At 45.0% G+C, this 17,270-nt stretch overlaps 1 protein-coding gene and 1 long non-coding RNA gene across 10 annotated transcripts in view; one reads left to right on the forward strand and one right to left on the reverse strand.

The window, feature by feature from the left end:
- TRAF3IP2 (TRAF3 interacting protein 2) overlaps positions 1-8,052 on the reverse strand; it is a 38,594-nt gene extending 30,542 nt beyond the window's left edge. For 3 of the 7 annotated variants that reach the window (XR_508347.4, XM_008164938.4, XM_005287592.5), the window contains exon 1: positions 7,813-8,027. The gene's annotated coding sequence lies outside the window, so the exon portion shown is untranslated. Of the gene's footprint in view, positions 1-7,459; positions 7,686-7,812 lie in introns of all 7 variants that reach the window. The other 4 variants (XM_065590255.1, XM_065590254.1, XM_005287595.5 and 1 more) reach the window with 3 other exon arrangements.
- The window catches only part of LOC122174430 (uncharacterized), a 119,112-nt gene that overhangs the window by 97,083 nt on the left and 4,759 nt on the right, over positions 1-17,270 (forward strand). For 2 of the 3 annotated variants that reach the window (XR_010600095.1, XR_006176218.2), the window contains one exon: positions 7,959-8,276. The exons of the other annotated variant lie outside the window; for it this stretch is intronic. This is a non-coding gene — a long non-coding RNA (uncharacterized LOC122174430). Of the gene's footprint in view, positions 1-7,958; positions 8,277-17,270 lie in introns of those variants that run through there. 3 annotated transcript variants of the gene reach the window in all.

Here is a 17,270-nt window from a genome sequence, read left to right on the forward strand (position 1 = left end):
ATGCTTGAAATCCTGACAGTAAGCTCACCAACATCATTCAGTTTTCCTGTGGTTTGTATCCTTTTCCCGTAAGCCATAAACATATGATTGCCACTTTTAGCTGAGTCAGTGTCCTGTGACGGTAATAATGCATGTGACTCTAAAGGGAAAACCTTGAGTTCTCATAGTTGGCACAGGATTAAGATCGGGACTTGCTTTACTCTGTTCTTTGCAATAGTGATGACGTGATAGTTGCCTGGGAAGGTTGGTTATATCAGTGGCTCTCAACCTTTCCAGACTACTGTACCCCTTTCAGAAGTCTGATTTGTTTTGCATGCCCCCAAGTTTCACCTCACTTAAAAAACTACTTGCTTACAAAAATCAGACAAAAATACAAAAGTGTCACCGCACTCTATTACTGAAAAATTGCTTACTTTATTTTTACTGTATAATTATAAAATAAATCAATTGCACTATAAATATTCTGCTTACATTTCAGTATATAGTATAGAGCAGTATAAACAAGTCATTATCTGTATGAAATATTAGTTAGTATTGACTTTGCTAGTGCTTGTTATGTAGCCTGTTGTAAAACTAGGCAAATATCTAGATGAGTTGATGCACCCCCCTGGAAGATCTCTGCACACCTCCAGGGGTACGTGTATTCCTGGTTGAGAACCATGGGGTTATATCACTGCCCCCATCATTCTTGCACTGCGATCGGATGACTTTTCTGGGAATATGGGTTAAGGCCAGGTTTAACAAAGGTATTGAGGCACCTAATGCTGCAGATAGGTGCCTAGTGATATTTACAAAAGTGCCTAAGCAGGCTAGGTGCCAACTCCCATTGAAAGAAATCGCTTGTATGCATATTTAGGCATCTAAATACCTTTGTAAATCTGGCCACAAGGGTCCCCGGCCATGGCGTGCCTGCGTATACTTGCTTTGTGACTGGGGAATTAGTTGGGATGTGTATGATTTGTGGGAAACTTTGGACCAACCCCCAAGTGAAGAAACGACCAGTGTAATGGCATACTTCGCACATGGGTAAAAGCCAGATTAAGGGGCCATAAGGGACATCTCTAGACTTTATTCACATTGCAAACTCTCCTCCCACCATTGAATAGCATCTGTTCTTTCATAAGAAGTTCCCTTTGGTATCCATCTTGGATCATAAAAGGCAATTCTGCATTCAGGGCAGAAGGCTGGGTGTGTGGGGGGTTCAGGGGTCAGGGCAGAAGGCTGGGTGTGTGGGCGGTTCAGGGCAGAGGGCTGGGTGTGTGTGGGGGGGTTCAGGGGTCAGGGCAGAGGGCTGGGGTACTCAGCTTGTGGGGGTGCTCCCAGCCTCCTGCCCTGAACGGCTCATGACAGGGGGCTGGAAGGGATATGCCCTGTTCCACCCCTTCCTCAAGGCCCCGTCCCTACCTCTTCTCTGCCTCCTCTATGGAGTAGGGAGCACACTGCCACTCCTCTCCCTCCCCCTCGCAAGGGTCATCAGCTGATCGGCGCAGAGAAGGAGAGGAAGAGGGGCAGGAAAGCACCACACTGGGGGAATAAGAAGGGGAGGGGGGAAGCTTGGCTGCCGCAGGACCAAGCTTCTGCCTCCTGCCCCCGCAGGGGAGAGCAGTAGGCGGAGGGGCTGAGTGGGGCTGCGGGCCGGGACCCCCCCCCCACACACACCACTCTCCCTTGCGGGGGCAGGAGGCAGAAGCTTGGTCCTGCGGCAGCCAAGCTTCTCCCCTCCCCTTCTTTTTCCCCCAGTGTGGTGCTTTTCTGCCCCTCCTCCTCTCACCGGGCAGGCAGCAGCGTGCCACTCAAAATCGGCTTACATGCCGTGTTTGGCACACATGCCGTAGGTTGCCGACCCCTGGTTTAGGTATACTTGGTCCTGTCTTAGCGCAAGGAGCTGGACTAGATGACCTCTTGAGGTCCCTTCCAGCCCTACATTTCTATGATTCTATCGTCCTCTCTCAGTGGTTTTGGTGGATGAAAGCAGCTTTAAATTGCAGAAGCCCTGTGCAAGAGGCTACCCAAGGGAACCCTATCCACTTTTGGGGTGATGCTGGGCAGCAGGCTCAGTCTGTATTTTGGTGGAAATTTCCAAAAGAAAACCCACATGTGGTTGGCAATGTTGATGATTCAGTAAGTAACATTCTTCCTTCCAAGTCTATACTGAACCAGTGCTTCAGTATGATGTTACTATTCCGCTGGAGGTCCCAGCTTTTGGAAAAGATGTAAAACTGAGAGCTTGATCCTGTTGTTATACATGGCCTCATGCTGTAGATTTTCATGCAATTTCTCTTGACATTTTCTATTTAACATATGCTGAAAGTAGAGCACAAGACAGACAAATAACTTACATGGGCCCCTGTTGTCAAGAACTGAGATAAAGAAGTCCTTCAGCATATCAAAACACCCTCAGCAAACCATGATCTGATTCTTCTTCTAGCACTGAGACAACTGGAGAATGTAGTTTATGACCCAGTCCCATCCTCAAATATATAGACCTATTTTAGGTGGTATTTTCATATTGCCAGAAAGCTCCAAGAATTTAGTATTCCCCCATGATTTATGGTGCCCATATGTCCCGTTTTGGCCAGGACAGTCCCCTTTTTAAGCTCTGTATCGGATGTCACGACTTTTTTTTTTTTTTTTTGGCAAAACTGGGCATTTGTCCCATTTGCTCTTGAGGGGGCTATGGAGGAATGTTCAGGCAAGAGCAAATGGGACAAATGTCCAGTTTTTGCCAAAAAAGTCGTGACGTCCAGGACATTGGCTTGGGTGAGCAGCGACACCAGGCGGCTCAGGCCATACCCACATGGCAGGGCTTGGGCCGGCCTGTGAGCACAGACCATCTCTTACCCGGTGTCCCGTTTTCAGTTTAGGGAACTATGGTCACTCTACCATGGCTATAGTGAAGATTACTGATAACCAGCTTGAATTCTTGCGTGGACTTCTGCAAATTATAAAGTGAGGCCTTTAATAAAGGGAATTAACATTCTAGCAGCAAATTTCATAAAAATAAATGGAAAAAATCCCATTAACAGCCCTTGTCTCCTCTTGTTCCTCCCTCGCTCCATACTCAAAGTTTTATAACATGGGTTATTTTAGTAAATAGCCTTGGAGAGTTTGTCTTAAGTGAGCTGATAGACAGTGGCTCAAGCTCTTGTGACCAAACTCTTCCAAGCTTCCTTGCAACAGTTCCCAGACTGAGAGAAGTTCTTCCATTTCTCCTGCCAGATAAACTGAAAGCTTCAGAGCCAAGGAGTGCTGACTGTGCTGTTGAAACAGTCCTGGACAGCAATGTTCACAATAAAACGACCGCATCATATGCTTGTTCTGGACACAGTTTGCTTTGGATGTCTCTGGTGGGAGTTTCAGGGGAGAAAGTAAGTGGAAAGAAAGGTGGGGAGCAGACACTCACTTTTCCAGGTCAATAGAGCTAGGCCTGAGGTGCAGAATTCAATAGCAGGGCCAAACTCCCTTAACATTCAAGAGAGTTTGTAGCTGGGGGTTAGCTTCAGGCCCAACTTTACAGTTTAAGGATTTCATAATCAACCACAAAGCATTCCATATATTTTCCAATTTTAAGGTCAAGATTCACATCCCCACACAATACCTCCAACTGCCTGGATTTGATTAGACAACTTCTGACAAGGGAAAGGAAGGAACCTGCAACAAAAGAAGGTGCTTGTGCTCTCATTCTTTTTCAGAGGGCTTTGAGAGTTGAAGAGCAATTTGATTAAAGTCATATTTTTGTGTGTTAATCAATAGAAGAGGAAATGTTAGGACAAGGGAGAAACCTCTTCCAGTCTGATATGCAATACATAAATAAAGGGGTGGAAGTTAAACTCATCTGGAAAGGTTTGGAGGTAAATTAACCTTTGCTTCAGCCAGGCACAAGAGGGATGGACAGGAAAGATAGTGCAGTGATTATGAAGTTAGCCTGGGATTCAAAAGACTGGGGTTCTATTCCCCGATCCACCACAGACTTCCTCTGCGACCTTGAGTGAGTCTCAGTCTCTCAGTGCCTACGTTCCCCACCTGTAAAATGGGGATAACTGTATTTCCTAACTCATATGGTGTTGAGAGGATAAATACATTAAGCCTCTGAGATGCTCAGACACTATGGGAATGGGCCATATAAGGCTAAATAGAGAAGTGAAATGCTACAGCTTGCTCTGTAGAAAGATTGGACACAACCTTCCTAAAACTAAGTGCTGCAAACAGGGGAGTCATTTGGGACCTATGATCCAAATGACCAGGGTCAAAGGACAAAATCAAACTGATTGCAGCTCCCACTGGCCGCGGTTCACTGTTCCAGGCCAATGGGGGCTGTGGGAAGCGGCGGCCAGCACATCCCTCGGTCTGTGCCACTTCCCGCAGCCCCCGTTGGCCTGGAACGGCGAATCGCAGCCAGTGGGAGCTGCGATCGGCTGAACTCGCAGACGCTGCAGGTAAACAAACCATCCCGGCCCACCAGCGGATTTCCCTGATGGGCTGCGTGCGGCTGCCAAAGGTTGCCGATCCCTGGTCTAAAACAACAACAACCACGTTATTTAAAATGCTAGTAAATGACAACAACAGGCTTGCATATCACATCAGTAACAAAATGCAAGCTTTTGAAAACAAGGAAATGAATCCTGAACTGCCCACAAAATAAACACACACATGCATATGAACTATAATGAAAAGCATATTTTATCAAAACAACCATAACTTTGACCACTGAATTACTGATTTTAATGTAATTGTGTTTTCTTTATTTCAGTGGCTAAGTGGAATACATTCTCAGCTAACACAGGGCTACATTGGTACCCTTTAGGCACAGCCCAGAAGAGGTGGGAGGTGCATTGCCCCAGGGAAAACACCAAGGCATTCTGGCTTAGAGTCAGAATGCCTCCTGGAGCTTTCCATTGAACAGGGGGTGTGCACACACCACCACCCCACAATGCTGGCTGGTGCACAGGGGGACCAACAGAGCCACAAATCTCCCTAACTCTCCACTCCTCCCTTCCCCTTAAGGGTGGCATGCATCTCCGTGGGGAGTAGCTAGGGTGCTGTCCATGTGCTTTCTTGAGCATAGGACTTGGAATTCTGCCTGGCTCTGATGCTCCACTGAAGAGGTAGCAACACATTGCTTTAGAGCTAGAGGAAGACAAAGATACCAAGTCAGAATTTCAAACCATGGCACTATTATAATGTCATGTAACGTCAAAGGATCTTGATGAATTTTCTTCAAACTTTGCAGAAACAGTCTCCTTTTGCTGCAGAGTAAACATGGCAATTTCCAGGCCAAATCCATTTTCCAAAGTTATGAGGGTGCCAAAATAGGGCTCTATAGTGGAAGCTGGTTTCAAACTTACCTATGGAAATACTGCCACATCTCCTTAATACTATGGGTGCTGAAAAGACAGCAACGTTGTGCGCTGGGTCAACATGAGGCCAACTGTTGGACATTGACATCAGCACAGCACTAGGCAGACATTCCCCCGGTCAGGCTTCCCCCTCAACATGTTTCCTGATAAGGAATGAAGACCCCCTTTGGGTACCCACAGAAGGAGCCATCAGCCCTGGGTAAACACCTACACATAAGCTCCAGCACCTTCTTCCAAGGCATGCAGCCTGCCTTCCAAAGCAAGGCAGCATCATGTAAGAGTTGCTATGGGTCCCCCTTGACTCTTGAAGGCACACAGAACCTAAAGAATTGCAGCTTCCAATGCACCGAGTATAGCAGTATATTGAAGGGCACTCTGGCTGCCATAAGCCAACATCAGAACCACTGTCCCTCAGTTCAACCCTCATACAGACTTCAGCCTGATCACAGCTGCTCCTTAGAGCTCACCAGTGCTGTGTGAAGAGCGGAGGCACATAGGAAACTGACAGGGGAGCAGTGCCTTGGGTCCTAAGAGAGTGAGAGTCCTTTGTGCCAGGCTGCTTGTGCTGGTGCCTGAGTAACTCAGATAAGATGATGCCATAAAAGACCCTGGGTAGATAAACTCTCCTCCGGTTCAAATCCTGCTAGCTCAGAGACTCTCACATTGGAATGGTGTTGTGACCCTGTGCACCAGGTCACAGAGCCACTCACTCAAATTTGGCCCAGTTGCTCCTCTGTTATGCCAGCAGGGAAGGGGCTCTGCTTACACCACCCAGCTCTGGTCGGGGGACAGGGGGTGGGAGTCCGGACCCCCTGGCAAGTTCACGTTCTCAAAAGTGAGAAGGGCACGGCCCCCTCTGTTTCAAAAGTGGGTGGGGAGGGTGAACTCCCCCCTCATCTCTGGCACCCAGCCCTAACACAATAATCAAAGTGCCCTCAGTCCCTCTTTGTACCCAATCCCCACAGTAGGGTAAACTGAAAAACAAGACATTCCCTCCCAAGCACACGACCCTCAGCAGTGCTTGAATTGGCTGAGACACGATTGTGACCTTACGCCATTGTGCTCTGATGCTGCTTAGGATCATGTGATGACTAAGTGTGCCCAGTTCAGCCTCATCCGGCTGAAATTCCTTTTCTTTGATTCAAGACAACAATCTTCAATAGTAGTTTGCAAAACCAAAACAAATTCCCCAAACCAAGAAGTGGCGTGGATAATGCGAAATGTACTCGAGGCCGCATGCTAAACAGCGCTTTGGGGAAATACAAGACAATGAGAGGAAGAACGGAGGTCTTACCAACCTTTCCCCCCTCCTCCAATGACATTTTTTGAGCCTATGGAGCTAGGAAGCATTTTGTTATTTCCTTGCAGATGGCATCAAAGAGTTGGTACAGTCTCTACCTAAGGACTTGTTATTGCTAAGAAGGGTTTGCTGGTTTAGCTAGACCAGCAAACCTGCCTACTATAGATGAAGCTTTTAACTGTCAGTATAGCTCACCCCAGTTCCTTGAGCAAAACAGACTACACCAGCAAAGCATAGTTTTGCTGGCATAACTGAGTCTTACACTACTGCATATATCAGCATAGCTACGTTGGAAAAACATCACCTTCCTGACATTATTATGCTGGTATAAATTTTTAATGTAGATCAGGCCTTAGTCCTTAGAGGAGACCTTAATTTTGCAATACCATGTAATTCCCAGAAACTAGTTGCAGCTGTATTCTGAAAGCGATGTTAACATATCAGTTATACAGCTGATTTTTTAAAATTAATATCAGATCACTTGCAATCTGTTCTGATATTAACATCAGGTTGGAAGTGTTTTATCTTGGTCTATAATCCTATTTCTTCATTAATTTTCCATAATGATTTGCTCTTCAGCCTTTTAGGCAATTCCTAGATTACTGGGAAACAACCCTCATTATGGCCGAGTAGGCAGTGAGGCGTGGGCCTGCGTGGCAGGGAGTGCAAAACCGCTGTCCCAACGGTGCCACAATTCCTCCAGAAGCCCCTGGGGAGCACAGCTGTGTCACCACTCAGAAGAATGCAGGATCCCTGCGTGGGGGGCACAGAGGGGTAGAGGTGAAAGTTCCTTGCAAGTTACCTTCCAGTGGTACACCCGTGCAATGGCCAGCCAGGATCAGGCCCGTCGCTGGCATTTTTCAGACGACTATACAAATGCTTAGGCCCTTAGGACGACATAGAAACACTGCGTATGTCATCCATTTCCAGAGTGTTTACTCACAGACAGTCCTGATCCAAATCTGTAAAGCGAAGCAGCTGAAGCACAGTGAGCTCTTTGCCAAACTCACTGTTTGCTACACTGTTTGCTAAAATGGGCAAAATAAAAAGGAGGTTAGAGCCCAGAAAGAAGAGACAGAAAAACAAGAGGCAAAGTGGGTCAGTGGTTAGTAACAAACAGTGACAGGGAGTAGCAATATCTTTAAGAGCTCTTACCGTGGGGCTAGCAGGGACACACGCTGGACTGACCAAGGGTAGAGAGCGACTGTTGGGCTTTCTCCTGCACACTTTTTTCCTGGGGATCTCTGTTTTCTTTTCTCCCTTTATGCTCCCCTTTCTCTTTCTCTCTCGCTCTCTTTCAGGTAAGTTGCAGAACAGGCTCTGCAGCAGGAAGTAGAACTTGTATGCAAATCACAAATCAGAAGTGGAAAACGTCAGTCTGAAAATCTCTGAGGGGGAGTGAATCAGTAACAGAGGAAAACTACTTTAAAGTTAAAAAGTCCCTTGAAATGTTTCTGTCCTTACAAATCAGGCTGCTGTTTACCCCGCACAGATAAGTAACTGCAGGGGAAACCCAATATGATTTTCAGACATAATATTCATGAGTGGAAAAACTTTCTGATTTTTTTTTTTAAATACTAGAATGTATATTGTCAGTGCCAACAGCTCAAAAATCATGAGTTGGGCCACCAAAAATCACGAGATTGTCTTACAAATCATGTGATTTAAAATGGGTTATTTTTATTTGTGTTCTGGTTCTTGAGTCTTGAAGGTTACACTCAAGTAACATTTTCAAACTTTTCTCCACAACCACGTCTAGGAACATTTGTTGAAAGAAATTAAAGTTGAGATTCTCATGTAGTGACAGAACTCCAGCAGCTGGGACTTTTAATTAAAATATCAAACATGGCAAGAGTTGGCAACATTGCATAGATATTAGAAGCACTTCTGGTATCATCGAGCTTGTCTTCTTGCCAGTCAGGATTTTCTCCACAGTATATTCTCTAGTGCTTTCTCCAATCTAGCTTACATGTCCCCAGGAAACTGGCTTTCACCACTTCCTAGTCCAGTAGATCTCACTGTCAGGCCTATTAGCCTACATTTTCCTTGCTTAATTTCACCCATTCCTCCTACTTATACTCCTAGGTGCCATGTTAATTCATTTCTCCTCTTTGGTGTTTTCACCTTTCCAGTATTTGTAGGCAGCCATCAGGTTCCCCCTGAACTCTAGCTTAGTCAATCTATACATATTTAGCTATCTAAAATCATCCCTCAGAAGTCAACTCCTCCTGCTGCTTGGTTGTTTTTATTGCTCTCTTCTGAACTCCCGCCCATTGATCACTATCTTGGTAAAGAGGCACCCACAACTGAATGCAATATTTCAGATGTGGCCATAGCAGAGAGCAGGGAGGTAACAGAACCTCTGTTTCCTTCCCCTCTCCCCTCCCCCCGGCTCCATGATGCCTTTGCATCAAGTTTCCAGGCACGTCAGTTCTTTGAGTGAGCATTACCTGCCACCTCTTCATAATACAACCCCTAAGTCAGGCAAGTCTTTTCTGCAGCCATGCCACGTTGCAAACTGATGCCTAATTTACTGGCCAGGGGTCTCGTTCAGCATTACTGCTTCTAACCTTATTTTGAAAAGTACAATGGTACTCTACAGTAATAGGTGAAAACACTGTGCCTTATATTAGCAACACTGCCGTGTTTTGGGCTTTTGCTGTAGAATACTGTGGTATATTTCCTGGAGAAGCCCATGTTTCAACCATCCTTCGCTAGACTGAATGGACTTTTTCTGGAGCCCATTATTGCTGTACCTTGATGGGCAGGAAAGATTCCTGCTGAGCATCTTGTAATACTCCCTGTCACACTCCCCTTCCACTAATGGGCTGAGCATGCTGTCTCCCTTAGCTTCCCATATCAGCCTTACACGTGAAAGACGTGTATGGGTCCATAATTGAACCCATATTTCCCCTCTGGGGCATTGCAAAGCAGTAATACTAGGCCACCGGAACAAAGCCAAAATGGCTGATTGCTAATAGTTTCTTCCCTTCTCAGATTAGCATCAGGTCTATGGCTGTTGATGCCCATGGCAAACTGGAAAACACATGCCCTTCACTTCCCACAATCCCTAAACATTTTGCTGCTCCAGGCAACCACCTGTTCTGCCTGTATAATAGAGCCAGCCTTGGATGTGACGAACATTCCTACCAATTAATGTGGCATTAGTAGTGGTGCTATTAGCGTGGCCTTTTAATCAGTTTAAGTTTAAAGCCATCTGTCTGTAACTAAGATGTGGTGTTTTGCTGCATGCCTATTTTTCACAGTGAAAGCCCTTCCTCTGACAGCTGTGAGCTTTGGCATTTTACGGCACTGTTCTGTAGTAAGACTGGGTTTGATCTGAGAACCTTCACAAAGCCATATTTTACAACGTGCAGATTTGATAAGTGCAGCTACAGCGAGGTAATTCTTGGTTGCAGCTGGCTTGCTGGACTAGCTGCAGCATGCGTGCTAAGCACAGACACCCGGTAGGTGTAGGCTCTGGAGTTTCTGGCTGGGCATATCAGTGATGGTGACTCATTCAGGGCAGTTCAGGCAAATACCATATTTACTGATATATAAAGCTAAGCACAATTTCCAGGCAAAACTTTTGGCTTATACACTAATCAAGCAAGGAAAGAGGGGAGCCAGGAGTTCTAATGAGGGGTCCCCTAAGTTACTTCCTATTTAAGGAAGACTCTTCCATAATGTCTTAGCTGAGGAGCACAGGGGCAGTGGGAGAAGAATAAGTTTACATGCAGGACATTTATGTTTGTTAGTGTCTGCAGGGAAGAGAAGAGGATTGGCTTTCTGGGAATTGGTTTATAAGTGAGTATATACGGTAGAGCCTTGCATGTTCATCATCATTGTCTAACTAGGGCAATGAACTGTGAAGGAGACTAAAGAATGTTTATCAATCATTCATGCAGCACATTAACCACTGCTCTGACTCAAGGGCAAGAACTTCAAAGTTATGGCTTTGTGGACATAAATGGCACTGTCTGGGTCCAGACTCTCCATGCTGACCCCTCCCAATCCCAACATCTAGACAGAGTGAACAGGGATTTTCAACAGGTGATATCTAACGTTACTAGCAGTCCTCCCAGCACACCTAAATCCAAAAGCATAAACACCAGGGCTCCCCAACACAAACAGGCATTCAAAGCTGAAAGGGTTCTGAAGTCTGTAACTGTTTTTTGCAAACCTGGTATTTGTAGTTGTCAGATGACAGCCAGCTGCTGAAATGTACAAGGGAAAGTTCTCACTATGAGCTGACAGCTGCCTGCTGGCACCCACAGCCTTTCTGACCCTGCATGTAGGGAAATGAAAATAACTCAGTTTCTGGTGGCCGAGTCATGATTTCACTTCTGTTTCTATGGAAATGGGCATGGACTGGCAGAAGAAAAGGTACATACAGTGTGTGTATATGTGTGCACGCACGCACGTCTGCATAAATACATACATAACACACATAAATGTTTTTAAAAAACATTTTTGAAGGAAATCCACTTAGGTAGTGAAGTTATATTGGAACCCTGCACTTCTCAGGTTACGAAGGGAATCAGACCATTGAAAACAGCATTTTGGCTTCTACGTAAACACTAATTTAGGACTCCGTCTCGTAAACATTTATTACTGGGCACAATGCATAAACCATCGAAGACACTGGGATTACTCAAGGCAGTACATACTTTACCTGGTAGTTCATATTTGCAGGATTGGGCCTAAGGTCATGAATACTTTTATTGTGCACAGTCTTTCTAGGTTTTTTACTATTCAGGAGCCTATTTATAATGGGTAAAGAAGTTTGTGCTTTAGTGCTAATTTTCACTTGTGGGCCACTGAGCCCTAATAGTATTTGATACTTGATGGGGACTGAATAAGCAGGACTCTTATATAATAACAATAAAATAATAAAAATAAAATAAATAATAATAATAAAAGAATAATAAAAGCACAACCCAAAATGTTTCCATCCAAAGGGGAACATCACAAGAATTAATAAATAAAGACTCAAACCCCCCTGCATGGTAGGAAAGTACAATTATCTCCATTTCACAGATGGGGTAACTGATGCCCAGAGGAAGGTATTAACTGCTCTTGTGCAGCTCCCCAGTAGAATACCCCCAACACAAGAGGCCCTCTCTGCTAGAAATGGAGAGATGGTGCCACTGGCTCAATCCTAGCAGGACCATCTAGGGTAGGGAGTCTGTTTGGGGTGGGTGGACATGTGGCAGGGTCTGACCATATGGAACGTGAGGCAAAAGGAGATAGTCACAATCATGGCCACACGTGCAGCAAAAAACATCATTTCATTTTTGGTGCTGCAGCTGATTAGGCGAGTTGAAATGGGGAGGGAAGGGGCAGACACCTGAATTAATATCTGACAGAGTTTTTAAAGTGCTGAAAAAAATTAGATATATTGAACAGAAACCTTCAAAAATCAGCTCCTGATCTCACTCCACTCGGGTGTTAGTACGCCCTGGCCCCAGGCTTGAATGGGAAGAACTGTCCGTGGGCAGAAAGCATCGATACTCTCACCAATGGCATTTATTTGTGTGAAAGTCTTTGTAATACGTGTGCGTCTAGAATCTCTCACCTGAGCAGCAGCAGCAGGAATTCTCTGTTCTGATACTGGTTGTGGAAGTTCTTTATATCTGCACTGTGTACATATTAGAATCAGACGAACACTTTCAATTTTACCCCATGAAAGGATGAAAGGGGCAGAAAACAGCTGAAAGCCTGTCAGAGGGAGAGGAGGTGAACCTAATCAGCACAGCAGTATCCCTCCCCTTATCTTAGATTTTGACATTGTGATTCTGACCGTGGTAGCTACGGTAGCTACACATTGGACCCTCTTTGCTGACTGACGGTTTGGTGCTCTGCAGAGGGCATGGCTGGCAGGGAGGTGGCAGAGCCCTGGATAGCTCACTTTCCACAGCATCAGTAAACCCATGATGAAAAACCCAGGGGTCAATATTGACCTCTCTCTGCAGATTGCCACTCTGAACATGCATCCCCTTTTAGAAGTGGTGTTTGTGATCCAAGCACAGGTGAATGCTCCAAGATCCACAAGTTTGTCCCAGACCTTAGGACATTTAGATGCAGGACTGGAGGACTAGTCTCTGTCCCTTTGTAGCTCGCCAAACCTCACCCACAGGAAGGCAGGATGCTGCAGAAACTTGGTCTGTTTCACTTAATTTGGTCCTTGCAAAGCTTTTTACAAGTGGTGGTATAACCTCACTGAATTTTTTTTTTTAACAAAAACTGCACAAAAGATTATCAGTGCCTGCCAAGGTAATATTATAACTCTAATGGTGAAAACCCCTTTTCCTGAGGGTATACATTGCCATCATCTGTTCTGTCTAGATTGAGAGATTCAATTACATTTGATTCAGCATCTCAGATTAATGAGCACCTGCCCTCTCCTCCCCGAGCCACATCTATTGCCTGTTGCTTTCTAAAGGCCTAATCCTACAGCTTGGAAGTTTTACCATTGACTTCAGTGGAAGCAGGATCATGTCCATAATTCCCATTTGTACAGTATTTCAAGCTGAATGCGACGTGTCATGTTGGACCCTCTGTTCTATAAAATGCATATTCATATTCTAAGAGCAGAACATGACTGGGCTTGATTGACAAGGCAGATAACGGGAAGCCTTTGTATTAGATGTGGCTGGTAGACGACAAGATCTTCAGGATTTGGAATATTTTTCATTTGATGGGAAGAAAATGATACAGTCAAGCATAGTTTCTTTCATTACCACCCTAGTCTGTTTATTCAGAGGACTATTTAGTAACACGTTTTTGCTTCCAACTGATTAACTTTTTAAAGAATAGCAGTCAAGTTATTGAACTTAAAATTAAAATAAAGTAACAATTTGAATTAATAGAGAGAAAATTAATTCACAGAGAGTTTGCGCAGTACCCTTTAGGGTAAATAGGTTTTTAGTTACTTTTCCTAATTCTCCTCTTGGCCACAATATGCCAGGTAATTACCATTTTTGCACTCCCAGGGAAACTGGGACTTCTCTCTTCCCCTTCTGGCTGTTTGAGATTCCTATAGAAATGGTCTTTTAGGCCTTTGCTTTGCTGTTTGCTAGTTATATCCTGGTGTGATACCTAAAAGGAAAAAACACAGTTCCTCTATGTTAATTTATAAGATGCTTCCAATTAATCCTCTCTTAATGATAAAAAACCCTCCTGCCATTTGTTAAAAACTTTCCCCACAGTATTATATATCCTCTTAATTAAGAACAGAAACAAACTAATACCTATTTTATTCCCTCTTGCTTCCAATTAGTCCTCCATTGCTCATTACCCACCAGACACTTGACAATTAACAGAACAAAAATTCCCCAACAACAGGATATATATTTCTTCAGAAATGACATGTCTAGAATAATGAAAGTGACACAGCCTTGGTGTGTAAAGGGGCAAGAGGCAGGAACGTAAAGCCTCCCATGTGGATCAAAGACATATGGAACATATGCAAAGGCTACATAGGTAACATGTCTTTTATACGCTCCATGTATATGAGATCATACAGAGCTGGGTTACAACCCTGCCTAATTTGGAGACACAGGAGCAAAAGAGAGAAATTTGGCTTTCATTTTATAAAAGGGTTCTCTCCCCCCTTGCCCTTGACATTTGCCTTGAAAATGTAAATCAATTGCTTGGTTTGGTAGCTTGTCACTGATTTTTCGTAAAGACCACGGGTTATTCATAGTTCCCCACTAGTCACCCAGAACTGGACTTGGAGGGCTGTGTAAACCATGCACACACCTCCCTCAACTGACTGCATAGCCTCACCCATCTTGAATATCCAAGATCAGTTTCCAGCTCTGGTGCAGTGTTTTCCTGGCTCCTGATAGCAAAACAGCCATCACAAATGACCTCCCAGACAACTGACTGTTGCTCGTGCGGATCCTCTGCTGTGTAGCTAGTGTGACCTGGAGGAGAGGCAGCATGGAATAGGGACCAGGAATCCAGCACTTTCATTCAAGCTTTAAATGATGCCCTCTCTGGTCCTGGGCACGTCACTTATGCTTTCTGCTTAAATGTTCCTACTTGTAAATCTGATCTGTCACAGGTAGAGCCAACAGCAGAGTCAGATATTTAAATGTGTTCGTAAACACCAGCTGTGCGCTAATATTCACCAGAACACACAAAACCTTCTAGGTGCTGGGTGCCTAATGACCCCCAATGCCCTGATTGTTTGCACACTTACCAACATCTTACAAAGTTTGCAAGGGACAATTATGCCCAGACCCCACCACAAGCTGCACTTTTATAGCAGGAGGGGTGGGGGTGGGGGGCGCAATTGGGGCCAAAGATCCCCCTCCACTCGTTCATGATGTAAATTTAGTCCACTAGGTCTGGGGCATATATAAAACAAATCACTTCGCTCAATTTCCCCCAAATCTTCAGACTGAGCCTGTACAGAATAGCGCACCGTGGTGGTCTGAAATTTGTTATATTTCTTGGGGAGGCAGCAAAATATTTGGCAAGCCTGTCCAGTAACGATATATTGAGTCAATTGTATTGCTATGTCAGGGCACTTTTCCCATATTACCCTCCTGCCCCCCAGTAAATGTATAACTTACTGTTATATGGACTTGAGATGCTGATTCGGCAAAGTGGCTGGATGCTTAACTTTAAGCAAATGAGAAGCCTCCATTGATGTGAGACTGCTCACATGCTTAGAGTGAAGGGTGTGCTAGAGTGCTTTGCCGGAGTGCTCAGCACCTTGCAGGACTGAGCCTTGGGGACACAGACACGTCCTTTCCACATGTGGAGCTGTACAGTGGAAGGAGGCGGCATTAGATTTGGATTTATTCTCCATGCAGCCAATAGGGGAAGTGGAGAGTAGCATACACAGTCATTCTTTTTAAGATCTCCCTATATTTTAAAGCTAACCTCACACTCTTTTAATATACTTGTGTGATCAGTTTGGAGTCTCTTGTGAGTATTCTTACCCCTCCCGATGAAAGAAAGAGGGCTAGTGCTCTATTAAGCCAAAATCTGCTTTATTTGATTATAAGCCAGACCTGGCAAGAGAGCAGTGCCATAGATCTTACTATATGTTGACTATTGGAATACAAGTCATTCATGCTTTCACTCCCAATGTAATTTAGAGATCCTACAATCAAGCGGAGTGAGGACAGTCAGAATCCCTCTCTCTAAAGGGAGCATGAGCCAGAGGTTGGGGCCTGACGGATACCCCCTGAGAGAGGAGAGAGAGAAAAAACAAACAACTTTCTACAAAGGAGGAAAAAATCTACATATTAAATCAGACCTGTTTAAAATACTGTTTAGGAAAGTAACAGACAAAACTGAGATAAAAGTGAAGTTCAGCCACACAGGCTGTAGCAGTCACCATCTGAGCCCTTAGTCCCCAATTCTCAGCTGCTTTGAGTCACCTTTCAGTTCTGGGCCCAACTGGGGGGCCCATGGCTGCTCTAACGTAAGCTCAGACACTTGTAGAATAGCTGGAGCATTGTGGCCACACAGTCCTCATGCCACCCCCACCCAGGGTGCACCCTGTAGGCCCTTTATATCAGCTCTGCCCCACCCAGGGATCACTCCTGATGTGGTATTTCCTGGCTGGAGGAATCAGATGGTATAATGGGGCTGGAAGACAGCCTAAACTTGGGGCTTAGTCACAGACATGCGTAGAATTGAAGCGGTCCATAGGCCTTTGGGCAGGCCTGCTGCACAGGGGTGCAGGCCTTTAAGGATCTTGTGAGCAGAAGTGATGATAAACCGTTCAGCAAACTGCACCGAGAGCTACAAACGTGCATTGTACATGGAAGCTGAGAGCAGGGGCTCAGCAGCAACACTGACACCATGAAAAAGCAAACCAGAGCCTTCACTGGTCTGGGACCTTCTCTTTGCTGTGTGTATGTGGGGTGGGAAGTAATCTTATTTCTTTGACCTTCGCTCTTTACACCATTCTGACAGGGCTTAATGCTGAATTATTCCAGAAAATGGGCAGAATGATCAATTCTCTGTCCCGTACCCATATGGCTAACAGTCGTTCAGATTTAGAAAGCACTTTCCCATAGTGAGTCACACTTGCCATTTCCTGCCTTGTCTAAATAATATTCTAGTTAAACAGTGGAGATTGCTACATTCTGGTATGAAAAACTGGAGCACAGACCCACCAACATTGTCATAATCTGATTACATGAATCCCTGGCTGGAGTTAAACACATTGATGCTGCAAGCACAGCTGGTGCTGCAACCTTTAAATCTGTCTGTAAATGACATGATGTACTTTCAACACAGCCTTCAAGCTAGTGACCCATTTTTACCCCCGTAAGGGCAGTCTCCGAATCCACCCTCTTTTCTCCTCTGTCTGCTCCTCCCTGCACACCCATGCCACAGGCCCCAAACTGCAGTTACTCTCCATGGATGGCTGGATGTGCCTCCCTCAGAAGTCTGCTTATATTGCTCTTTGCATCAACCCACCACTACACTGCAGGAGCAGAGCATGCCGCTACCACAACTCTTCTAACCCTCCGTTGTTCTAGGGACAAGAATCAAACACATAAGTACTCGGACACAAAAATTAGAGTCTACTCTGTTGTTAGACTGTCCTCTCCTCTAATCAGTTACTCGTCAGAGTCCAT

This window comes from Chrysemys picta, chromosome 3 (genome assembly GCF_011386835.1).
Source record: "Chrysemys picta bellii isolate R12L10 chromosome 3, ASM1138683v2, whole genome shotgun sequence".
Classification (NCBI taxonomy): Eukaryota; Metazoa; Chordata; order Testudines; family Emydidae; genus Chrysemys; species Chrysemys picta.